This window comes from Mauremys reevesii, linkage group 14, assembly GCF_016161935.1.
Source record: "Mauremys reevesii isolate NIE-2019 linkage group 14, ASM1616193v1, whole genome shotgun sequence".
NCBI lineage: Eukaryota > Metazoa > Chordata > Testudines > Geoemydidae > Mauremys > Mauremys reevesii.
This window is the reverse complement of record NC_052636.1, coordinates 1,344,746-1,365,979: the sequence shown is the minus strand read 5'-3', so window position 1 is coordinate 1,365,979 and position 21,234 is coordinate 1,344,746. Positions and strand designations below refer to the sequence as shown.

Sequence of the window (21,234 nt, the reverse complement as noted above, 5' to 3'; positions counted from 1 at the left end):
AGACAGACTGGAAGCTCCAGGTACACAGGCACCTCTCTCCTTTCATCGCACAATGGGGGACTCAGACCCAGATCTTCTCATATCACAATCACGCCTCTACCAAGCTGTTCTAATGAACGCCTCTACCAATCAGTGCAGCCACACCTAACACAGCGAGTGCAGCTGGAGGGCAGGCAGATAACACCCAGTGGCTGTTGCCAGCCCGAGGGGGCAGAGTTAAGGTTGCACTGGCATGCACATTACCTCTCTATTTCCTAGTAGTGAGAGGTTTGAGTTTTGCTGAACTCAACACTGCGTGAGGGCCCAACACACTGCTGGGTGACCTTACCGCTGCATGAATGAAGGTGTCAGGGACTGGATGAATGTTCAGTAAATACCCAGAAAGGGATGCTCCTCCTGTGCCCCTTCCACACCCTGTTGCTGGCAGAGAACGGCCACCTTGCTCCCAATCCCAGAGGCAGCCGCGTCTCTGGGCTGTCCCAAGCGGCACCCGCTAGCTCTCTTCCCATTTGAGGAACGACTCAGGGCAACGATCTCCCACCCAAGCCAGGACAAACCCTGCAGATAAAATGGGTGGAAAAACGCCCCAAATCTGAGGTTTTAAACAAACATTGGAGCTTTAGAGAGAAAAGGGGACAAAAACCAGTGCAGAAGATAAGAGAAATAGGAATAAAATGACCCTATCGGGGAGCAACAGCTGCTCGGTCCAGACTCCCAGATCACAATGGAGGCAGCAGCATCCTGCATTTTACCAAGAACTCACACCCTGCACAGACATCCCCTCCCCTCTCCCATCTCTTCTCCCGACGCAGCTCCGAATCCCAGAGCTGCTGCCGCCTCTGACGCACACAGGCTTCCACTCCCGTTACTGCTGCAGGAGTGAACCCTAATTCCCCATCGTCTGAGGCAGCCCCAGCTGAGAGGGAGGTGACAGGGGGAGGTGGGTAGAGAGAGACAAGGAGTGCGACTGAAAGTTGTTGTAGCCATGTTAGACACTGGAATAAACTGCCGAGGGAGGTTGTGGAATCTCCATCTCTAGAGATATTTAAGAGTAGGTTACATAAATGTCTATCAGGGATGGTCTAGACAGTATTTGGTCCTGCCATGAGGGCAGGGGACTGGACTCGATGAGCTCTCGAGGTCCCTGCCAGTCCTAGAATCTATGAATCCATGTTGGTCCCAGGATATTAAAGAGAAGTAATATTTTTTTCAGTTGGTCCTAAAGTAAATTCCCTCACCCACCTCGTCTCTCCAAGAGATCTGGAAGTGGCAGGAGGAGACACAGGAAGACAGAGCTCAGGACTCTAAACCAGTTTCAACCCCCTGGAAGAAACTACATTTCCCATCTGCCCGTGGGTGTGGGTGTGTCCTATTTGAGGGCCCACCCCATTCCTCTCACAGCAGCAAGAGGAGACTGCAGCCGGCCCCACAGGGGCCTTCCCCACCCTGGGCTGTGAAAGATCCTTGTGCTTTCGGTTCCACACTGGCCACAGGAGGTCACTAAGTGCTCCCTCCCCAGACTAGCCAGGGATAATTACTGGGTTATGGGAATTAGAAGATGAAAATTCATTAAGAACAATGATATTTGTGTGTTAATTATTAAATCCCCAGCCACCCACCAATCCCCGCCCTGCTGCCGATGAGCTGTAACTATCTATGGGACTCAGCAACGGACCCTGCAGGGAGTTCCAGCCCCTCCCCACTTGTAAGAACCGGCCAGGGAAACATGGAAACACTTTCAACCAAATTCCAGCAGCTGCCGAGCATGCACAAGTTAAAATGAAACCAAGGCGCCGTCTCCCCAAGGACCTGGCCCCTAGTGCACAATTATAGGCACCGCCCAGAAATCTGAAACGGCCACGTCATCACCGATCGATCGTTATTGATCTATTGACTTCTGGGAATTACCAATAAAAGGAACAACCCAGTGAAGGTGATACCCTGAGGGAAAGATCTTGTGTGGCTTTACAAATCAGTATAATCTAATCTAGAATTTTATACACTAAAATGCCTTATTCATAGCCCTGTGGCGATTGCCTGGTGTCACTACAGGGGAGAATTAAGGTTGGTGCCTTAGCTGTGAATTTCCATCCCCTGGCATATTGCGATTGCTGTTTGGTAGGCTTGGCTGAATCCATTTTGTCTATTTTTTATTAATAATTTCAACAGCTGATATCAATGTCTATTTTTTAGCCCTTTCTCCAATTTCAGTGTTCAGAGCTGTGGGCAGTTATGGGGGTGGTCAGACAATAATTATGTAATTAAATGTTGAGATTCCAAAAAAGCTAGATCTTTACAACGGTTCAAACAGAAATTGTCAATGTCACGTGCAAAATATACAGTGTAAATATCTGTAAATCAAACCTGACTTTCTCCAGCAGCATTTTTGTCATTTTGCCTGTATAAATATTTTTTCATCTGTGTGTGTTTGCGTGTGCAGTGAAATTGACATTTAGGGAGATTTACTAATAATAATAGGAGATATACCAATCTCGTACAGCTGGAAGGGACCCCGAAGGGTCATTGAGTCCACCCCCTGCCTTCACTAGCAGGACCAAGTACTGATTTTTTGCCCCAGATCCCTAAGTGGCCCCCTCAAGGATTGAACTCACAACCCTGGGTTTAGCAGGCCAATGCTCAAACCACTGAGCGATCCCCCCGCACCATGCAGAAGAGCTCAACTCAAACCAACACAGCACAGGCACCCAACAAGCTGAGGCAAAACAATGCACCATAAAACTGCTACACAACATGGTGCAATCACAGTTCCAAACGGCACCATGCGAAACAGCTCAGCGTCGAACACGACAGCACAAAACAGAATTATTTCAGTGTAGGCCTGGAAGGGATCTTGAGAGGGCGTCTACTCCAGCCCCCTGTGCTGAGGCAGAACCAAGTATCCCTAGATATTCCCAGACTGGTGTATCTCTAACCCCCGATGATGGGAAATCCGCAACCTCCCTTGGAAGCCAACTGAATGCAAATAATCAGACCGACAACGCTGCACGCACACACGCTGGGCTTGCGGATAAGGGGGGAGGACAGAATTCAAACAATCTGGGTTCAGTTCCCAGTTTTGCCCCAAATTCTCCACGCAAACTTGAGCAAATGACTTCAGCTCTCTGAGCTTCAGCTTCCAGATCTGTAAAAACGAGTGTAGTGCGAAAAACTGCTCGGTGTCATAGTTTGCTACCCACCGGCAGTTTTTTACAATGCCTGACGTATCCGTATCGGTCCTAATCTGCTCCTGGAACAGAGGTAACGAATTGTAACCTGTACCAGTTACTAATACACAGGGTTGTTCTTATTTGCTGACATGTGCTAATTTGCTAAAATTTGACAGCGGTGGGGGATGGAAGCACAAAGTCTTCAGCTTCCAAACGACCCAGCCTGGTGAGCGTCTGTGACAATTACCTCCGAACAGAGCGAGGGTATTTAAACATCATTTCTTTGGCAGCTTCATTTACCGTGCTCACAACGTAGCACCCTGGCCCTGATGCTTTGACAAGGGCACGGGCTTCACCAGATGTTACTGAGTCTACGCTGCCAGTTCACATGCTCACCCCTACGTAGCAAATCAAGACAGAGCAGTTTTTCCCCACGACACCTCCTCGGTCAAGGCCTGGCACCCTCCCACCTCGCAGGGTCCGACTGCCTGGCCCCAGCCCGAGCCCAGACACCTACACTGCAATTCAACAGCCCCTTTGCCTGAGCCCGTGAGCCTGAGTCACCTGGCCTGGGCCAGCTGGGGGGTTTTAGTGGCAGGGTAGAGATACCCTTGGTGTCTGTGCAGCACCTGTCACAATGGGGACCCTGATCTTGGTCAGTGTCTGTGCAGAGCCCTGCACAACAGGGGCCTGATCTCAGTCAGGGGCTCTGCAACTCCCGGCATTACAGGATCCCAGATTTTGTTTGGGGTCCCTGCAACATCTGGCAAAATGTGGGAGCAGGATCTCTGTCAGGGTCCGTGCGGTGCCCAGTACAGTGGTGGGGTGTGATCTGGGTCGGGGTCAGTGCGGGGCCAGGCCCGACGGGGACGCAGATCTCAGTCGAGGTCTCTGAAGTGCCCAGCACAATGGAGCCAGCAATCTGGGCCGCAGCCGTGCGCTGCCTGGCACAAGGGGGGCCGTGATCTCGGTCCAGGTCTCAGTTTTAGCTGGCACAACAGTGGGGTCTGATCTCACTTGGGGTCTCTGCGGGGCCTGGCAAAAGAGAGCTAAGTTCCCTCTTAGCTGCGTGGCCGTGCAGCGCTCAGGGCTGCGGCGGGGAGAGATGCCTCTTCCTCAACCCCAGACCTGCCGTGGCGGGGAGAGGCGGGAAAAGACACTCTCCCCCCGGCCAGAGCTGCTGCAGCCGGGCACAGGTGCCTCTCCCCAGTCCTGGATCTGCCGCAGCAGGGAGAGGTGAGGAGAGACGCTCTCCCCCGGTCCTGGAGCTTCTGCGGCCAGGGAGATGCGCCTTCCCACCCAGCCCCAACCCGGATGCTGCTGCAGGGGGAGAGGGCTGGAGGGAGTCTGCATCCCCCAGCCGGAGCCCTCATCCACGCCCCCCCCGTCCCAACCCTCTACCCCGGCCCTTCGTCCCCTCCCACCCGCCGAACCCCTCGGCCCTGCCCCCGCCACACATCACCTCCATATCGAGGCACGTAACAAAATTCATTCTGCGCGTGCATGGGAAAAACGGGCGGGAACATTGAGAGAGGGTTTGTGATGTCAGTCGGGGTCTGGCACAATAGGGACCCTGATCTCGGACCCTGCACCAGGCTGAATGAGGGCCCCAAACCTGGCCAAGGTCTGTGCAGCACCTGGCACACCGGGGGGCCCTGAGGTCAGAGCCACGTCCAGTGCGATAGGAGCCCTGACACGGTCTGTGCCACGTTTGTCACAACGGGGATCCAGCTCTGGGTCAGCATCTGGCCAGAGCCTTCCACCGTGGGGGGGTCTGTGCCATCTCCAGCACATCAGGGGCCCTGATCTCTGTCTGGGTTTGCACAGGGAGGGACGGGGGGAGATACCGGGCCTGATCTGGGGGAGGCAGTGGGATTCTAGGTATCGGATTAAGGAGGCTTGAGAGCAGAGGTAACCCTGCCACCTCCAAACGCGGAGAAAGAATCAGGCAACAGGTTTCCTCCAAAAAAGGCAAAGAGGCTGCAATTAAAACACCTCCAAACCAGGGAGGATTTTTTTAAATCAGAGCTGGATAAAAATACAGGAAGTGGCAACGTCTGCTGTTTGAAATCGGTGTTTAGTAATAACAAGAAAAAGCTGCAAATATGAGGAACTTTAGCGTCCTTCTCAGTGGTCAGAGGAAAGTGAAAAAGTTTGAGGACTTTTCCAGCCGTAGTGGACACAAGGGAAAGAGGTAAAATTTGAAAGGATTTCAGTCAATCTTTGATAGCTAGAGAGAAAAGGGCAAAATTCACAGGGGTTTTATGTCGATCAATAGTCAGGAAGTGGAGGAAAGGGCAACACCTGAGGAGGTTTGATGGGAAAATCTCCCGGGATAAGAAATCAGTCACACACCTGGGGAGAAAAGCGGGAAGATTTCCAAGCATTTGAGCTCAGTATTTCAGACCTGAGGGGGAAATGGGGCACCCACTAAATATTTGCCAATGTAAGAGAGAAGCGCCAACATCGGGGGAGATCTTATGTCATCGTTCAACAGTTCAAGGGAAAAGGGGGGAAACTGGGGGTTATACAGGGATATTCAATCCACAGCAGAATGGGATGGTTTCCCCTTCCCCCACACTCACACGGCCGGGGAGGGGGGAGCCCTGGGTGATGTGGGTTTCACAGGGGACAGGAGGGGGCTGGAGCCAGAAGGTCACTGGCTGCGGGGTCTGGGAAAGTGACTAGCAAGTGGTGGGGGGGGATGCTGGGTTGGGCAGGGGAGGGGCTGGCAGTGGGGTCAGGGAATGTGACTAGCAGTGTGTGGGGGGCAGGGGGGGCTGCTGGGTTGGGCAGGGTGGGGGAGGGGCTGGCAGTGGGGTCTGGGAATGTGACTAGCAGGTGATGAGGGGGGCGGGGGGGCTGCTGGATGGGGGGGGGAGGGGGAGTAGCTGGGAGGGGAAACCTGGGGCTGGGCTGTCTCCATGGGGGGGGGAGGGCACTTGCTCCTCCCTCCCCTTCCTGGCCCGTCCCAGGCCCCGTTGCCAGCAGAGAGTGGCCCCCCCAGCCCAGCCCAGAGGTGTCCCTGTCTCAGGGCCCCCCCAGCCTCTGCCCAGCTCAGGAATCCCTCGGGGGAACCATTTCCCACCCGCACAAGGACAAATCCCTGCAGGTGGGAATGGGGGAAACCCCCAAACCTGAGACCTGAACTGGCCACTGGCGAAGGGGAGAGAAAATGGGGCACAATCGGGGGACAGGAACTTCTCAGGGGTGGGGGGGGTCACCCTGGGCGCTGCTCGTGGCTCTCTAGGGAGAAAGGGGGCAGGGCGGGAGGGGGTCCGCACGGGGGCAGCGGTAAATCCGAGGATCTCAGCCCCCTTTCTCTCCCCGCCCCTCGGGGGGGGGGTCACCTGCCCCCCCGGCCATGTCCGGGCTGCACAGACATTTCCCGCCCGCCCCACGCAGGGACCCCAGTGGGGCCGGGTCCCCCCCCCGCCAGACACTGGGGCAGAGTCACCGCCCGGCTCCACCCCACCCCGCCCCCGGGGCTCGCTCCGGTACCTGGAGGCTGCAGCTCCGCAGCGGGGCGGGCGGAGCCCGGGGCGGCCCCAGGGCGGCTCCAGCGGGGCAGGGCCAGGCCGGGCCGGGGGGGTTAATGGGGCTCCCCGGCACAGACCCCCCCCGCTCCGGATCACAGCTGGGGGGGGGGCTGCAGCGGGGCGTTTCCACTGCCAGGAGCGGCTCCCGCCCGCCTTCCTCCTTTGTGCTCCGGACTCCTCCCCCGCACAACCCACCCCGGCTCTCGGCTGCTGGGGGGAGGAGCTGCTGGAAAGCCCCGTGTGCCGGGCAGTCTGGGAAAGGTAGTTTCTCTGGGCTCCGCCTCTGCAGGGTTGTCCCCCCCCCCATTGCTCCCCCCCCTGCACTGAGATCTGCGCGTGTAGGATTGCAGGGCGGGGGGGAGGAATGGGGGGGGACAATCCTGCAGAGGCCGAGCCCAGAGAAACTACCTTTCCCAGACTGCCCGGCACACGGGGCTTTCCAGCAGCTCCTCCCCCCGCCCCCCAGCAGCCGAGAGCCGGCGGGGGGGAGGAGTCCGGAGCACAAAGGAGGAAGGCGGGCGGGAGCCGCTCCTGGCAGTGGAAACGCCCCGTTGCAGCCCCCCCCCCCGCTGTGATCCGGAGCGGGGGGGGTCTGTGCCGGGGAGCCCCATTAACCCCCCCGGGCCCTGCCCCGCTGGAGCCGCCCTGGGGCCGCCCCGGGCTCCGCCCGCCCCGCTGCGGAGCTGCAGCCTCCAGGTACCGGAGCGAGCCCCGGGGGCGGGGCGGTGACTCTGCCCCAGTGTCCGGGGTGGACCCGGCCCCACTGGGGTCCCTGCGTGGGGCCGGGGGCAGGTGACCCCGAGGGCGGGGAGAGAAAGGGGGGGCTGAGATCCCCTCGGATTTACCGCTGCCCCCCCCGTGGGGACCCCCCTCCTCTCCCGCCCTGCCCCCTTTCTCCCTAGAGAGCCACGAGCAGCGCCCAGGGTGACCCCCCCTCCCCCAACCCCTGGGAAGTTCCCTGCCCCCCCCCCGATGGCGCCCCTTTTTCGCTCCCCTTCGCCATTGGCCTGTTCTGGTCTCTGGTTTGGGGGGTGGCCCCCATTTCCGCCTGCTGTGATTTGTCCTGGTGCGGGTGGGAATTGGTTCCCCGAGGGATTCCTGAGCTGGGCAGAGGCTGGGGGGGCCCTGAGACAGGGACACCTCTGGGCTGCGCTGGGGGCACTCTCTGCTGGCAACGGGGCCTGGGAAGGGCCAGGAAGGGGGGGAGGAGCAAGTGTCCCCCATGGAGACGGCCCAGCCCCAGGTTTCCCCTCCCAGCTACTCCCCCTCCCCCCATCCAGCAGCCCCCGCCCCTCATCACCTGCTAGTCACATTCCCAGACCCCACTGCCAGCCCCTCCCCACCCTGCCCAACCCAGCAGCCCCCTTGCTAGTCACTTTCCCAGACCCCACTGCCAGTGACCTTCTGGCTCCAGCCCCCTCCTTTCCCCTGTGAAACCCACATCACCCAGGGCTCCCCCCCGGCCGGAGGGAAGGGGAAACCATCCCATTCTGCTGTCGATTGAATATCGCTTGTATAATCCCCTCAAATCCCCCCTTTTCCCTTGAACTGTTGATGGGTGACAGAAAATCTCCCCCGCTGTTGGTGCTGTGGGACTGACGGGGGTTTGAAGGGGATTTCGTATTCAAACAGTCCCCTTAGGTGAGCAAGAGACCCACTCGCCTCACGCAATCCTGGCTTCTACCAATCTCGCGTCATTAGGGTTCCAGCTTAGCCTGACCCTGAAGGGGATTTTGCATATTAAATCCCCTTCAAACCCCTGTCAGTTCTTTCTCCGCTTCCACAGAGCTTCCCTCTTACATTGGCAAATATTTAGTGTCTGCCCCGTTTTCTCCTCACGTCTGAAATACTGATCTCAAACGCTTGACAATCTTCCCGCTTTTCTCCCTGGTTGTGCCAGGCTCTGCGTCAACACCAAGTGAAATCAGGCTCCTGTTCCACCCGGCCCAGCCGAGACCCCGGGCGAGATCCGGGGCCCTGCAGAGACCCCGAGTGAGATCCGGGGCCCCATTCCGCCGGGCCCCGCCGAGACCTCTTTGTAAACCTGAGAGAGCTGCATTGGGGACAGTGACAGGGAGAATCCCCAGAGTGACTCCTTGGATTCTGCTCTTCTCTGGCCTTTTGGAATCGGCTTGTGGAATGGACAAAAACCCCACCTGAATTTTCTCACCTTGCCCTTCTCGCCCTGGCAGGCTACAGAATAACGTCCACCTTTCACTCCAGATCATCCCCTCCTCCCAGGGGGAAGGAAATGGCTGCAATGGAGCTGGCTCAGGTAAGGGATTATCAGGCAGCTGGTGCTGGTTTCTGCTTGGAGGGAGACATCATCCAGTAAAGATCTACAGTTATTTTGATAGGATCTATTTTCTCTAAACCTTTGTTAATAGGCACTAATTATATTACCCCCCTTTAAGTCTTTATTAATGAAATCCAGTGTCGGCTGCTCCATTCTCTTGCCCAGTATCGATGTCAGATTGACACTCTGCTAATTAGCTGGGTCACATCTTTTACACGTTTTAAATATTGGCATTGCATTAGCTGTATTCCAGTCTCCTGGAATTTCCCCAAACCCTAATGAAAATCAACATTAACAGGCCCACACGCTCCTCTGACGGGTCTTTTAAAACTCTTGGATACAAGTTATCTGGACCTGCTGATTTCAACACGTCTAACTTTAATAGCTGCTGTTTAACGTCCTCGCGAGTTATTACTGGAATGGAAAGTGTGACGGCATCAACGTTGTATGATATGAGTTACATCATCTGTTTTTCCCCAAATCCAGGAGAGAAATATTGAACACTTTTACCTCTTCTCCATTATTTTTGATAATTTTGCCATTTCCATCTAGTAATTTACCACTACCATTGTTAGGATTAATTTTGTACTTAATATACTTTTAATAACTTCGTTCTTATTTTCATTGCTTGGTCATTGATTCCCGATAGCTTCTGTAACAGGATCTAGACTCAGTACCGCTGGCGCCTCCTGCTGGTTGCTCTGGGAATTGGCGCTTATCCGCTGTGGCGCGCCCTCGGGGCGTGGTGTCTCGCCCGTTGTCTGCTCTGCTGATGTGGGAACCGCCTTGCTCCCCGCTCGGCGGTGTCCTGCCTCCAGCAGAGCCCACTACTCCATTCTCACTCCTTTCCGGGGCGGGGGGGGGGGGGGTTAGCGGCAGTCCTGCCTCAGTGGCCAACCACAACCCCAAAGTCTAGCCTCTCCCCTCAGGGGTAAGTTGCAGTCTGTCTCGACCACGCTCCTCAGTGGCCAGGTGCGGTGCAAGGGGGGACGGGACTCAGGGCCAGGCGCTACTCTGGGGCCTGACCCAGGGACCCTCTAACGGCAGCCTTGCTCTGCCCTCCTTCTCTCCCCTCTTGTCTGCCTGTCTTCCCTGCGCCAGTTCCTCATTGGCCCCGAGCACCTTCTCGACCCTTTTTATCGGGGGCTGCAGCCTGGCAGGTAACGGGGCTGGAGCCCTCCTCTGCTCCCCCGAGCCTGCCCTGCCCTGCCCTGCTCTGCCCAAGGTGCCACCTCCTCCCTGGCTAGTCAGGGAGCCTTTATATAGGGCCCCGGCCCAGCCCTGATTGGCTGCCTCTTTCTTTGCCCCGATTGGCTCGCCACAGGCCTTTGCTGATTGGCTGCTGGTCTGTGCAGCCTCTCTGGCTTGTTCCAGCCCTTTCTCCCATGGAGTGGGGCCGCTGCCCCATTGTACGTCCCTGACCAATTTTCTACAATTCTTTACTATTGACTTCCCCTTACTGCCATATATTTTATTTGGAGAGTGTTGGGATTCCTACCAGGGAGCCACCAGCAGGGTCCAGAGACAGCCCCATCTCCTGTATCAAGCTCTGGCTAGTGGGTATGTGATAAATGTGCCGACCCTGCCTCCGTCTGTCAGGTGGGAGACACACAGGTTCTCTCTTTCTACCCTCTGATGGCTCCTGGCTGCTCTAGGCAAGGTGGGGTGGGACTCTGTTAACATGGGCTTCCCGGAGCCTCCATTTACCTGGTGCTGCTGTTCTGTGAATAGTGGGGCTGTGAGTGGGGCAGCAGGTCCTGAGTGTTGGACTCTTGCTCTTTCAGGGGCCGGTGACCTTCGAGGAGGTGGCTGTGTATTTCACCAGGGGAGAGGGGGCTCTGCTGGACCCCGCTCAGAGAGCCCTCTACAGGGATGTCATGCAGGAGAACTACGAGAATGTGACCTCGCTGGGTAAGGAGTCCTGTCCCCTGGGTTATTAGAAGCTGTGGGGTCTCTGAAGAACCTGAGCAGTAATAACTTTATACCTTTATTCATCATCCAAGTTTTGACAAGTTTCCTTGTCCCCCCTTTTTTTGCCTCATCTCCCACCCACTAGTATAATTTTTGGACATGTGCCTTTTTGGTGCTGTCAGTCATTTTAAAACTGCATCGAATGTATCCTCATTGGCTACATTAATAACTACATTAATCACTGTAGCTTTCATGCCTTTTCCTCAGTGTAAGAGGAAAATACGTCGCCTGTAGAATTCTAAATTGAGTAAATAGGTGTATGAGTCATGCCTGGCTTGTGTGACAGTCAGATGAGCTCCTCTTTCGATAGGAGAGCGAATAATGTTCCCATTCAGGACCCCACGGGTGAAGGGAGAACAGAGCCGTGGGAGGGGAGGAGAAGGGGGGAGTAGATAATTCTGGGGTGCCAGGACACGGGGCGGGTGTGTGCAGGGTTAGAGCTAAGAAGCAGCAGGGAGGGAGGAGGTTGTGAGAGACGAGGAGGGAACACAAGAAGCTCCCAAGGTGCCGGGAGGTGGTGCCGGCTGAGAGTAATGGGAAGAAGGGGAGGGGAGTGTGGGGGAAGGGCACCCAGGAAGTGGGCTGGGTGGGTCAGTGGGAGGGAGGAGAGGTTTGGGGATCTAGAGCTGGGGGGGATCCCAGACCTTTAACCCCAAATCCCTACCCAAGCCTTGGTGCTTTAGAGCCTCCACTCCAGTTTTATTTCTGTTCAGTTTCACTTCATTATACATTCCCCCCCCCCCAAATATTATTATTTTAACTCTTGACCTCCCTCTCCCACTCATTACCCCCCTCCCCGTATAACCTCCCCATCTCCAGGCACAGCGACCCTGAGTCCTTGCTGCATCCTCCCTCCCAGAGCAGGGCCCCTTCCCAGGCACAAATGGGCACTTTGATCCACCAGTGCCTGCAATACCGTAGAGAAGGAGCCCTTTCTGTTGATGGTCTGGGGCCAGAATTGAGCTATGCGTGCCGGCTATCACTGCGTCACAGTTAGGGACTCCTGTTGCTGAAAAGACATCTGTTGTTTCCTGTGCGTTGCCCAGAGTCACAGTCCTTCATAGCAGGAGGCAATGAATGACTCTGCACACTTGCATCATCACAGCCCCCGCAGTGGACTTCCTAACTCTCAACTGATTTGCAACTGACCAATAGCAATCTGGAATTGCCAGCTTCCACCAAGCGATCACCACTCACTTTTCCACCTCGAGGGCAGCTCTCATTCTGCCGCTTTTGCGCCGCAGGGTAGGGGCAAGCTCCGCACACAGTACCAGGAAGGTGGCTTTGTGCATCAGAAAGTTCTGTAGCCACTGCTCGTCATCCCACACCTGCATAACGAGGTGATCCCACTGGTCAGTGCTGGTTTCCTGAGCCCAAAAGCAATGGTCCACCACCTGCAGCTGCTCCAAAATCAACTTTGAATTGTTTCTTTCCGTGGCACACTGCAGGGCAGGCACCATGGATTCACTTTCAGATTCACAGCTCATGAAATACTGCAGGATCAGCGGCGTTGTGTTCACGACGCTCATCACAAGACTAGAGAGCAGTGCAGGATCCATGCTTTTAGGCAGACTGGGGGGGCACACCGTTTATATGGGTTGTTCTAAAATAGAGCAAAACATACTTGACTGGAAGCTCACAGAATGATGGGATGGAGAAGGCTGCATCATGGGAGAATGAGCCCGCCTCCATGATGCACTGTAATCCATTCCCAGGACTCCTAGTCACAGAAGGTGCTGAGTTGCACAGTGCGATAGCTACCCACAGTGCACTGCTCGCTCTCTCGATGTTAGACCACCAACTCTGGACGCACTCCACCGAGACAGAGTGTGTTGCGTGAACATGCACAAATAATGTAATTACGGCAGCTTACGATCATTGACATAACTTAAGTCAACTTAACTCTGTAGTGTAGACCTAGTCTCAGTGGACCCTTAGTCACAAAGGTAACGAACATGGTTAATAATAATAATAACTCTCCTGCCACTTGGAGCCAAGGAAGCTGGCCTTGGGATGTTACTGCTTAAAAATAAGCTGGGGGGTAAAACCATGGAATATTCTTTGTGATGAGTATCCCACAAATTCCACTGACCTCCCTTGTTTTCTTTGCCTGGAGTAGGGTTTCCAGTTTCCAAACCTGATGTGATCTCGCAGCTGGAACGAGGGGAAGAGCCGTGGGTCCCGGACCTCCAGGGCTCTGAGAAAGAAGTGCTCCCGAGAGCTGCCTGCACAGGTGAGGACTTGGTTAAACCAACTCAACAACTGTTTAGGAATGCAGGAAACATTTGGGATGCCCTACAAAGACCCTGTGAGCTCTCCAAGCTCAGGATTGTTCCCTGCAGATGTGGAATCATTATGGCAGATGTCACTCATGGCTTTCCTCCTACCCTGACTGACAACTGGCAGCAGGTCCCTCCCCGATCTCACTTTCCCCTGAGTGTTCTCGTGAGATGCAGACCCAGAACCGATCCCTTCCTCTCTCCTCTGGGAAAGGGTTTGGGGAAAATCAGCTCCTGATAGGTTTGATCTCTCCCACACACATTTTGATCATGTCTTACTAATCTATTAGAGTTCTTTGAAGGGGTCAACAAACATGTGGACAAGGGGGATCCGGTGGACATAGTGTACTTAGATTTCCAGAAAGCCTTTGACAAGGTCCCTCACCAAAGGCTGTTACGTAAATTAAGCTGTCATGGGATAAAGGGGAAGGTCCTTTCATGGATTGAGAACTGGTTAAAAGACAGGGAAAAAAGGGTAGGAATTAATGGTAAATTCTCAGAATGGAGAGGGGTAACTAGTGGTGTTCCCCAAGGGTCAGTCCTAGGACCAATCCTATTCAATTTATTCATAAATGATCTGGAGAAAGGGGTAAACAGTGAGGTGGCAAAGTTTGCAGATGATACTAAGCTGCTCAAGATAGTTAAGACCAAAGCAGATTGTGAAGAACTTCAAAAAGATCTCACAAAACTAAGTGATTGGGCAACAAAATGGCAAATGAAATTTAATGTGGATAAATGTAAAGTAATGCACATTGGAAAAAATAACCCCAACTATACATACAACATGATGGGGGCTAATTTAGCTACAACGAGTCAGGAGAGAGATCTTGGAGTCATCGTGGATAGTTCTCTGAAGATGTCCACGCAGTGTGCAGAGGCGGTCAAAAAAGCAAACAGGATGTTAGGAATCATTAAAAAGGGGATAGAGAATAACACTGAGAATATAGTATTGCCCTTCTATAAATCCATGGTACGCCCACATCTCGAATACTGTGTACAGATGTGATCTCTTCACCTCAAAAAAGATATTCTAGCACTAGAAAAGGTTCAGAAAAGGGCAACTAAAATGATTAGGGGTTTGGAGAGGGTCCCATACGAGGAAAGATTAAAGAGGCTAGGACTCTTCAGCTTGGAAAAGAGAAGACTAAGGGGGGACATGATAGAGGTCTATAAAATCATGAGTGATGTGGAGAAAGCAGATAAGGAAAAGTTATTTACTTATTCCCATAATACAAGAACTAGGGGTCACCAAATGAAATTAATAGGCAGCAGGTTTAAAACAAATAAAAGGAAGTTCTTCTTCACGCAGCGCACAGTCAACTTGTGGAACTCCTTACCTGAGGAGATTGTGAAGGCTGGACTATAACAATGTTTAAAAAAGAACTGGATAAATTCATGGAGGTTAAGTCCATTAACGGCTATTAGCCAGGATGGGTAAGAATGGTGTCCCTAGCCTCTGTTCGTCAGAAGATGGAGATGGATGGCAGGAGAGAGATCACTTGATCATTGCCTGTTAGGTTCACTCCCTCTGGGGCACCTGGCATTGGCCACTGTCGGTAGACAGATACTGGGCTAGATGGACCTTTGGTCTGACCTGGTACGGCCATTCTTATGATCTCTTCATCCCTGTTTCCATTCCTCTCTCTGAGATTTCCTTTCTTTCCGGCACAGGGAGTGACCTGTGCCTGGATTCGCTCTGTCTCCCATCAGGTGATGGGATGGTGAGTGAGAATGAGGAGGAGAAACCCCAGCAGGAAGATGCTGAGCAAGGAGAACCACATGGAACGTTATCAGGAAGATCCAAAGGGAATGTTTCCAGGAGTTGTGCACTCCCAGAAAACGCAAAAACCTGTGAGAGTCAGCACAGGCCAGAGGAAAACTTCAGTAGCCACTCAGACCTTATTGGAAATGAGAGACTCACCTTGGAAGAGACACGCTACACATGCCATGAGTGTGGGAAAAGCTTCAGTCACCGCTCTGCCTTTATAACACACTACAGAATCCACTCTGGAGAAAGACCCTACACGTGCGCTGAGTGCGGGAAAAGCTTCAGTCATAGCTCAACCCTCATTCGACATCAGAGAATCCACACTGGAGAGACACCTTACACATGCCCTGAGTGCGGGAAAAGCTTCAGTCACAGCTCTGCCCTGATCACACATCAGCGAATCCACACAGGAGAGAAGCCCTACACGTGCCCTGAGTGTGGGAAAAGCTTTAGGCACAGCTCCGCCCTCATCTCGCATCAGAGAATCCACACAGGGGAGAGACCTTACACCTGCCTTGAGTGCGGGAAAAGCTTCAGTGATAGCTCAGGCCTTATCACACATCAGAGAATCCACACCGGTGCGACACCCTACACCTGCCCTGAGTGCGGGAAACGCTTCAGTCGGAGCTCAGCTGTTATCACGCATCAGAGAATCCACACCGGCGAGACGCCCTACACATGCACAGAGTGCGGGAAAAGCTTCAGTCAGAACTCAACCCTTCTTAGACATCACAAAATCCACACTGGGGAGACACCCTACGCGTGCCCCGAATGTGGGAAAAGATTCAGTCGGCGCTCGTACCTTATCACACATCAGAGGATTCACACCGGGGAGACGCCCTACACGTGCCCCGAGTGTGAGAAAAGCTTCAGTCAGAGGTCAAACCTTATTAGACATCACAAAATCCACATGGGAGAGACGCCCCACACGTGCCCTGAGTGCGGGAAAAGCTTCAATCAGAGGTCAAACCTTATTAGACATCAGAAAATACACACTGGAGAACTGTAACATATGCCTTGACTAGGGCTGGCCAAAGAAAAAAATTTTTTAAATCACATTTGCTAATTCTCACCTAGTGATCTGTGCACCATCTTCACTGTGGTCTCTCAGCTCCCCCAGATCAGTTGCCTGCTTCTGCCTTTTGCAGCTCACCTTCTTTGGGGTCAGTCCTGTGATCTTTCCTATCAACTCCTTTCCTTCTGAGTCACAGGAGTGTGTGTCCCTCCAGCCAGGAATGTTCATCAGCTCCAGGTGGGGGAGAGGTTTGATCCCAACAAGCTACACTGAGGCAAAAACTACCTGTCCCTGACATCCACTAGGGCTGCACATGGCGTTGGCTGCTCAAGTTAGTGATCTTGGTGTAAAAAGACAATTATAGTTGTAGAGCAGATGCCGCCCAGGTGCAGGGGTTGGCATTAGCTTTCCCCGTGACCTGACCTAAACAAACCCTGAGCATCACGGTTATACTGTTCCCCCATTTCAAAGCATTTGTCTATTTCCCCCTTTGGGGACAAATTGTTTCATTCCCAGTTTGCTCTCATGTTGCTTCAGGTTGTGCTGGAGAGCAGAAATCTTTTCCTCACCTAAAATATATTGAAGTATAACAAAAATCAGGAACAGGGGTAGGGAAAAATCTCATTTTACCCTCTGTAACATCAGAAGAAGGTAGGATGAATTAGAGGGATTCACTCCTGCCCTGTAACTATCACAATCCCCCCTCAGCTCAGCAGCTTTCACTTCAGTGTCAGCCATAATAGCCATATGCGATCTCTCCGCTTCCCAAAGTGTCACGTGATGCGGTGTTCTCTGCTGCCTGTGCTAGGCATCACACTTTGATTCTCAATCGGTCTCACTGGGGCTGGAGATTCAAGTGTCAGAGAGTTGGAGGAACAATATGAATGGATCCCAAACACAGAGTAATTGCTTTTAATCCCTGTTTCTGTCTCTTGGCAAAGCGGCTTCTGATCTTTTCCCTGCTGATCTGAGAGTTTTGTTTACAGGTGGGAAGTTTGGCTGTTTTCCCCCATTATGATGATGCCACTGGTCTTGTAAATAACATCACTTAATAATAAGGTGGTGGTGGGTGAAGAAGGTTTGAATGCATCAGAGGAGAATTCAGTGCGAGATTCTGTTCTTATTGTGAATCATCAGGTGTAACCTGCTCTAGAATTTCATTTTATATGAAACTGAAAGTGTCTTACTACTCCTGGGGGAATTCTGTGCTACTGCACACGCACAGAATTCACGTCTGTCAGATTTTTTTTTTTCCTGCAGAAAATACATTCTGCCTGAGAAGTGCTGCAATTCCACCTTTTTTCCCACCGGAGGCGAGTGTGGCACCCGGACAGCCAGCAGCGTGAATGGACCCTGCTGTTCTGGCACAGCAGCCTCTGGCGAGCAAATGGTGAAACTGCAGCACTTCTCAGGCAGAAAGTATTTTCGGCAAGGAAAAAATTCTGTGTGCACGCAGTGGCGCAGGATTCCCACAGGCGTAGACGTTAATCACAGCACCCTGCCCATGAAACCAGGTTAGGACAGAAGAGTGGGGCACGTGGGGCTTCTGGAGGGGGTGGTGGTCACAGACTGGGGTTCAGAATGGCTAGTGGGAGGACAGACGGGGCACGGGCTTGGGAGTTAGTGGGGAGACAGCAGTGAGCCAGAGGCTAAATGGGAGTGGGGGTGCAAGGCCATATGGGGACAGGGGAGAGGGGCTGCCGGGACACATGGGGCTGGGGAGGGGTTCAGGGACATGGGAAAATGTGCCTGACTGAATGGGAGCAGCTTGAGGTCAGTCAGGGTGTGCACAGGGAAGGGTCTCCCTAACAGTCCCTCCCCCCAAAATACCTGTTCCATACTTCTCCCACACACCCCCAAATACTTCTCCCACACACACACAACAACCCTCCAAGTTCACTCCAGGCTCCTTCCTTTTCTCTCAGCTCCTCCATTACCCCTGACTCCCCCAAGCCTTTGCACTGCGTCCGAGGGGGTGGGAAGTACGGTTCTGGGTTGTAGTTTAAATGAATTACTCGAAGTTCTGTATTATGCCTAGTGAGGAACCTATTTGTCAGAAAAAATTACCAGAATATTTTTTTGGTCTGTATTGTTACAGACTCATACTTGCTGACAGGTATTTTGAAATAAATTACAAAAATAATTCAAACTGGCATGATTATATTGTGTTATTTTAACAAATAAAATATGCAGAATTTTATTTTTTTTGGCTCAGAATTGCTCCAGGAGTATCTTACGCCCCTCTGTGTTGTGGGGTTTTCTCGCCTGGATGCTATTTGGTTACATGATTGGACATTAATTTTATTTGACAGGATGTAGCTTGAATTTATTCCAGACTTTGAGACAAAGGACCTGGGGGTTACAGTGGACGAGAAGCTGGATATGAGTCAGCAATGGGCCCTTGTTGCCAAGAAGGCTAATGGCATTATTGGGTTGTATAAGTAGGGGCATTGCCAGCAGATCGAGGGATGTGATCGTTCCCCTCTACTCAGCACTGGTGAGGCCTCATTTGGAGACTGGGTCCAGTTTTGGGCTCCACACTACAAGAAGGATGTGGAAAAACTGGAAAGCGTCCAGCGGAGGGCAACAAAAATGCTTAGGGGGCTGGAGCAAATCTCCATCCTTAGAGGTTTTTAAGGTCAGGCTTGACAAAGCCCTGACTGGGATGATTTAGTTGGGGTTGGTCCTGCTTTGAGCAGGGGGTTGGACTAGATACCTCCTGAGGTCCCTTCCAACCCTGAGAGTCTATGATTGTGTGATTCTATTATTCTAACCCCAGCCTGGGACTAATGGCAGCTCTGGGCTTTGCCTGTCTCCCTTTCTGGGAATCAAGGTCATGAAACCTCAGCTCTGCCTCCGGGGTCTGAATTAATATCCCCTTTCCCACTCTGTGCTCGAAAAACCCCCAAATGTTTCCAGCCCCAGCGAGTGGAGTTAATTCAGTTCTCAGCCAGAGTCCGTCCCCCTCATTCCTTAGGGCATTGTCCCACCCTGTGGGTGTTTCTTTTCCCTCCTCAGTTTCACACAGAGAAACAATTTCCTTTGCACCGATCCATGTACAGCAAAATCTTTCCCCGGGAGACGCTCTCCCAGCGACGTACCTTACTCCTCTTGTTCCGGTGGAGTACCAGAGTCAACGGGTGAGCGCTCTGTGGTCGATGGAGCGGGTGACCCGCTAAATTGACCCCCTGCTGCATCGGTTACAACAGCATCAATCCCTGGTAAGTGGAGCCGTGCCATAAGGGAATCCAGTGACGCTGCTGTATTTACGCCAGCAGGACGCCCCGTGGGGACGCTAAGGCCTTGTCTACATTACAGGAGAAATTTGATCTCAGCTGCGCAAGTTGAGTTACGTGACTAGCATAACGCAAATCGATGTAGCTTAGATCTACTTACCGCGGGATCCACACCATACAACGTCGACGGGACTCCCCCACTCGTCTCGATCGGTGGAGCACAGGATTCACTAGACCCTCTAAATCGACTGCCACTCGTAAATAGTAGAGAAGCCTCCTTCTGGTAGAAGCGGGGCCTGTTCTTAGTTTGGCGGATATCACCTTGGAAGACGAACGATAAGAAATTCACTTTTAATCTGGGATAAGAGCTGTCTCCACCTCTCTCCTCCCCCTACACCTCTCAGGAGCTCTCCCCGCAGCCCTCAGGAGGAGCCATTCTCTGGAACAGTGTTTCTCAACCTTTTTTTTTTTTTTTTTTAACCAGGGCACAGGCAGATTAAGATTTACTGGGGCCCTGGGCAGAGAGCTGGGGAGCAGGGTGTGGTCCCAGAAAAGTAGTTGTGCTCTGGTGAGACTGAGCAGGTGTGGGGATTGTGCAAGGTGTGGTGTTTATATGCATTTATAAACTTTACTATAACCCTTATTTTAAAACCACCCATGGCCTGGGAACAGAACAGGAGTGCTTTGAAATAGGGTGTGTCCTTCCTAATCCTCAAGATCACTGGTTCCAAAAGTCTATTAGCACAGGGAGTATAGCTCAGTGGTAGAGCATTTGACTGCAGATCAAGAGGTCCCTGGTTCAAATCCAGGTGCTCCCTTGAAAGTTTTTATTAAATGAAAACATATTTTCATATCCATCTCCAGCATGTTCAGGAGTTCCACTGAAGGGGCGGGGGCTTGAAATGAATTTAAACACTTAACATTTTCCCTGTTCAAATGTATAAAAATCTAGCACACCCGTCCATCAGCTAGGGTGACCAGATGTCCCAATATTGGGGTGGTTGTCAACAGACCCCCCCCACAGCCAAATGTGCCTTGATATTTTCTTCATCTCATCTGGTCACCCTACCATCAGCTGAAATCAGGTCCAATCCTCTGAGTCTCTAGTTTACGTTGTAGTACAAATTAGTCCATTCCTCCCCATATTCAATCTGTGACCAACTGTTGAGATGAGGTAGAGTCCCGTGAACGTACCATCGTCGGAATAAATTAAAAGCGAGGATTAAGCAAAGCTGCGATGCGGACACAGGCTATCGTACAGCTAGTAAAGTAACGACCTGTTACAGATTCAAACCTTTGTTAGTGCACAAAACATGAATTGAGGTGCTAATAAATGGCACCCCTCCTTTAACACAGATCATTGGTCCTTGTAACTTTCAGATGCATTCATATGGCAGCTGTTTAGAGGCAAGGTGCTTGTATTTCATGATCAGCAGCAGAGTCTCTGTAAGTTTACTGAGCAGAGCGCTGGGTGTGTCTGCATCTAACTAATTGCAGGGTTAGTATAACACCAGATCGTTAATTGAACAGTCTTACTTCTCTCGTCTCACTTTTTGGCCTCATTGAACACTTGGTGGAAAAGGCTACGTATTTTTCCCCCTTTGTTTTCTCCTAAGGACTGTGTGATCTTGGGCATGTTACGTTAACTTCCTTATGGGTCAGGGAAATACCATGTCTTTGAAGTGTGTGGGGCAGTGAGCTGGTTGGATAACTAATTAGTTACTAAAGAAACAAACTCTTGGGAAGTAGCTGTAATTTTCCCCCAAACCTTTCTTTGTTCTCATATGGTATAATGGAATCTCTCCAAGAGGGCAGAGTTAAGGTTATCTGGGCATGTACCTTCAGTCTCTATTCCCTGCATTTCCAGAGTTTGAGTTTTGCTGAACTCAGCGTTATGGATGTGTATGAGATACCACTGGGGGAACAATAACTCTGTGTTAACAAAGCCTATCGTTCGTGACAA

The 21,234-nt window shown here is 52.4% G+C and overlaps 1 protein-coding gene and 1 non-coding gene across 2 annotated transcripts in view; one reads left to right on the top strand and one right to left on the bottom strand.

The window, feature by feature from the left end:
• LOC120381414 (zinc finger protein 850-like) overlaps positions 1 to 21,234 on the bottom strand; it is a 376,174-nt gene that overhangs the window by 128,080 nt on the left and 226,860 nt on the right. The window lies entirely within an intron of this gene.
• Positions 20,018 to 20,089, top strand: TRNAC-GCA. The gene has a single exon. It is a non-coding gene; the product is annotated as a tRNA-Cys (tRNA).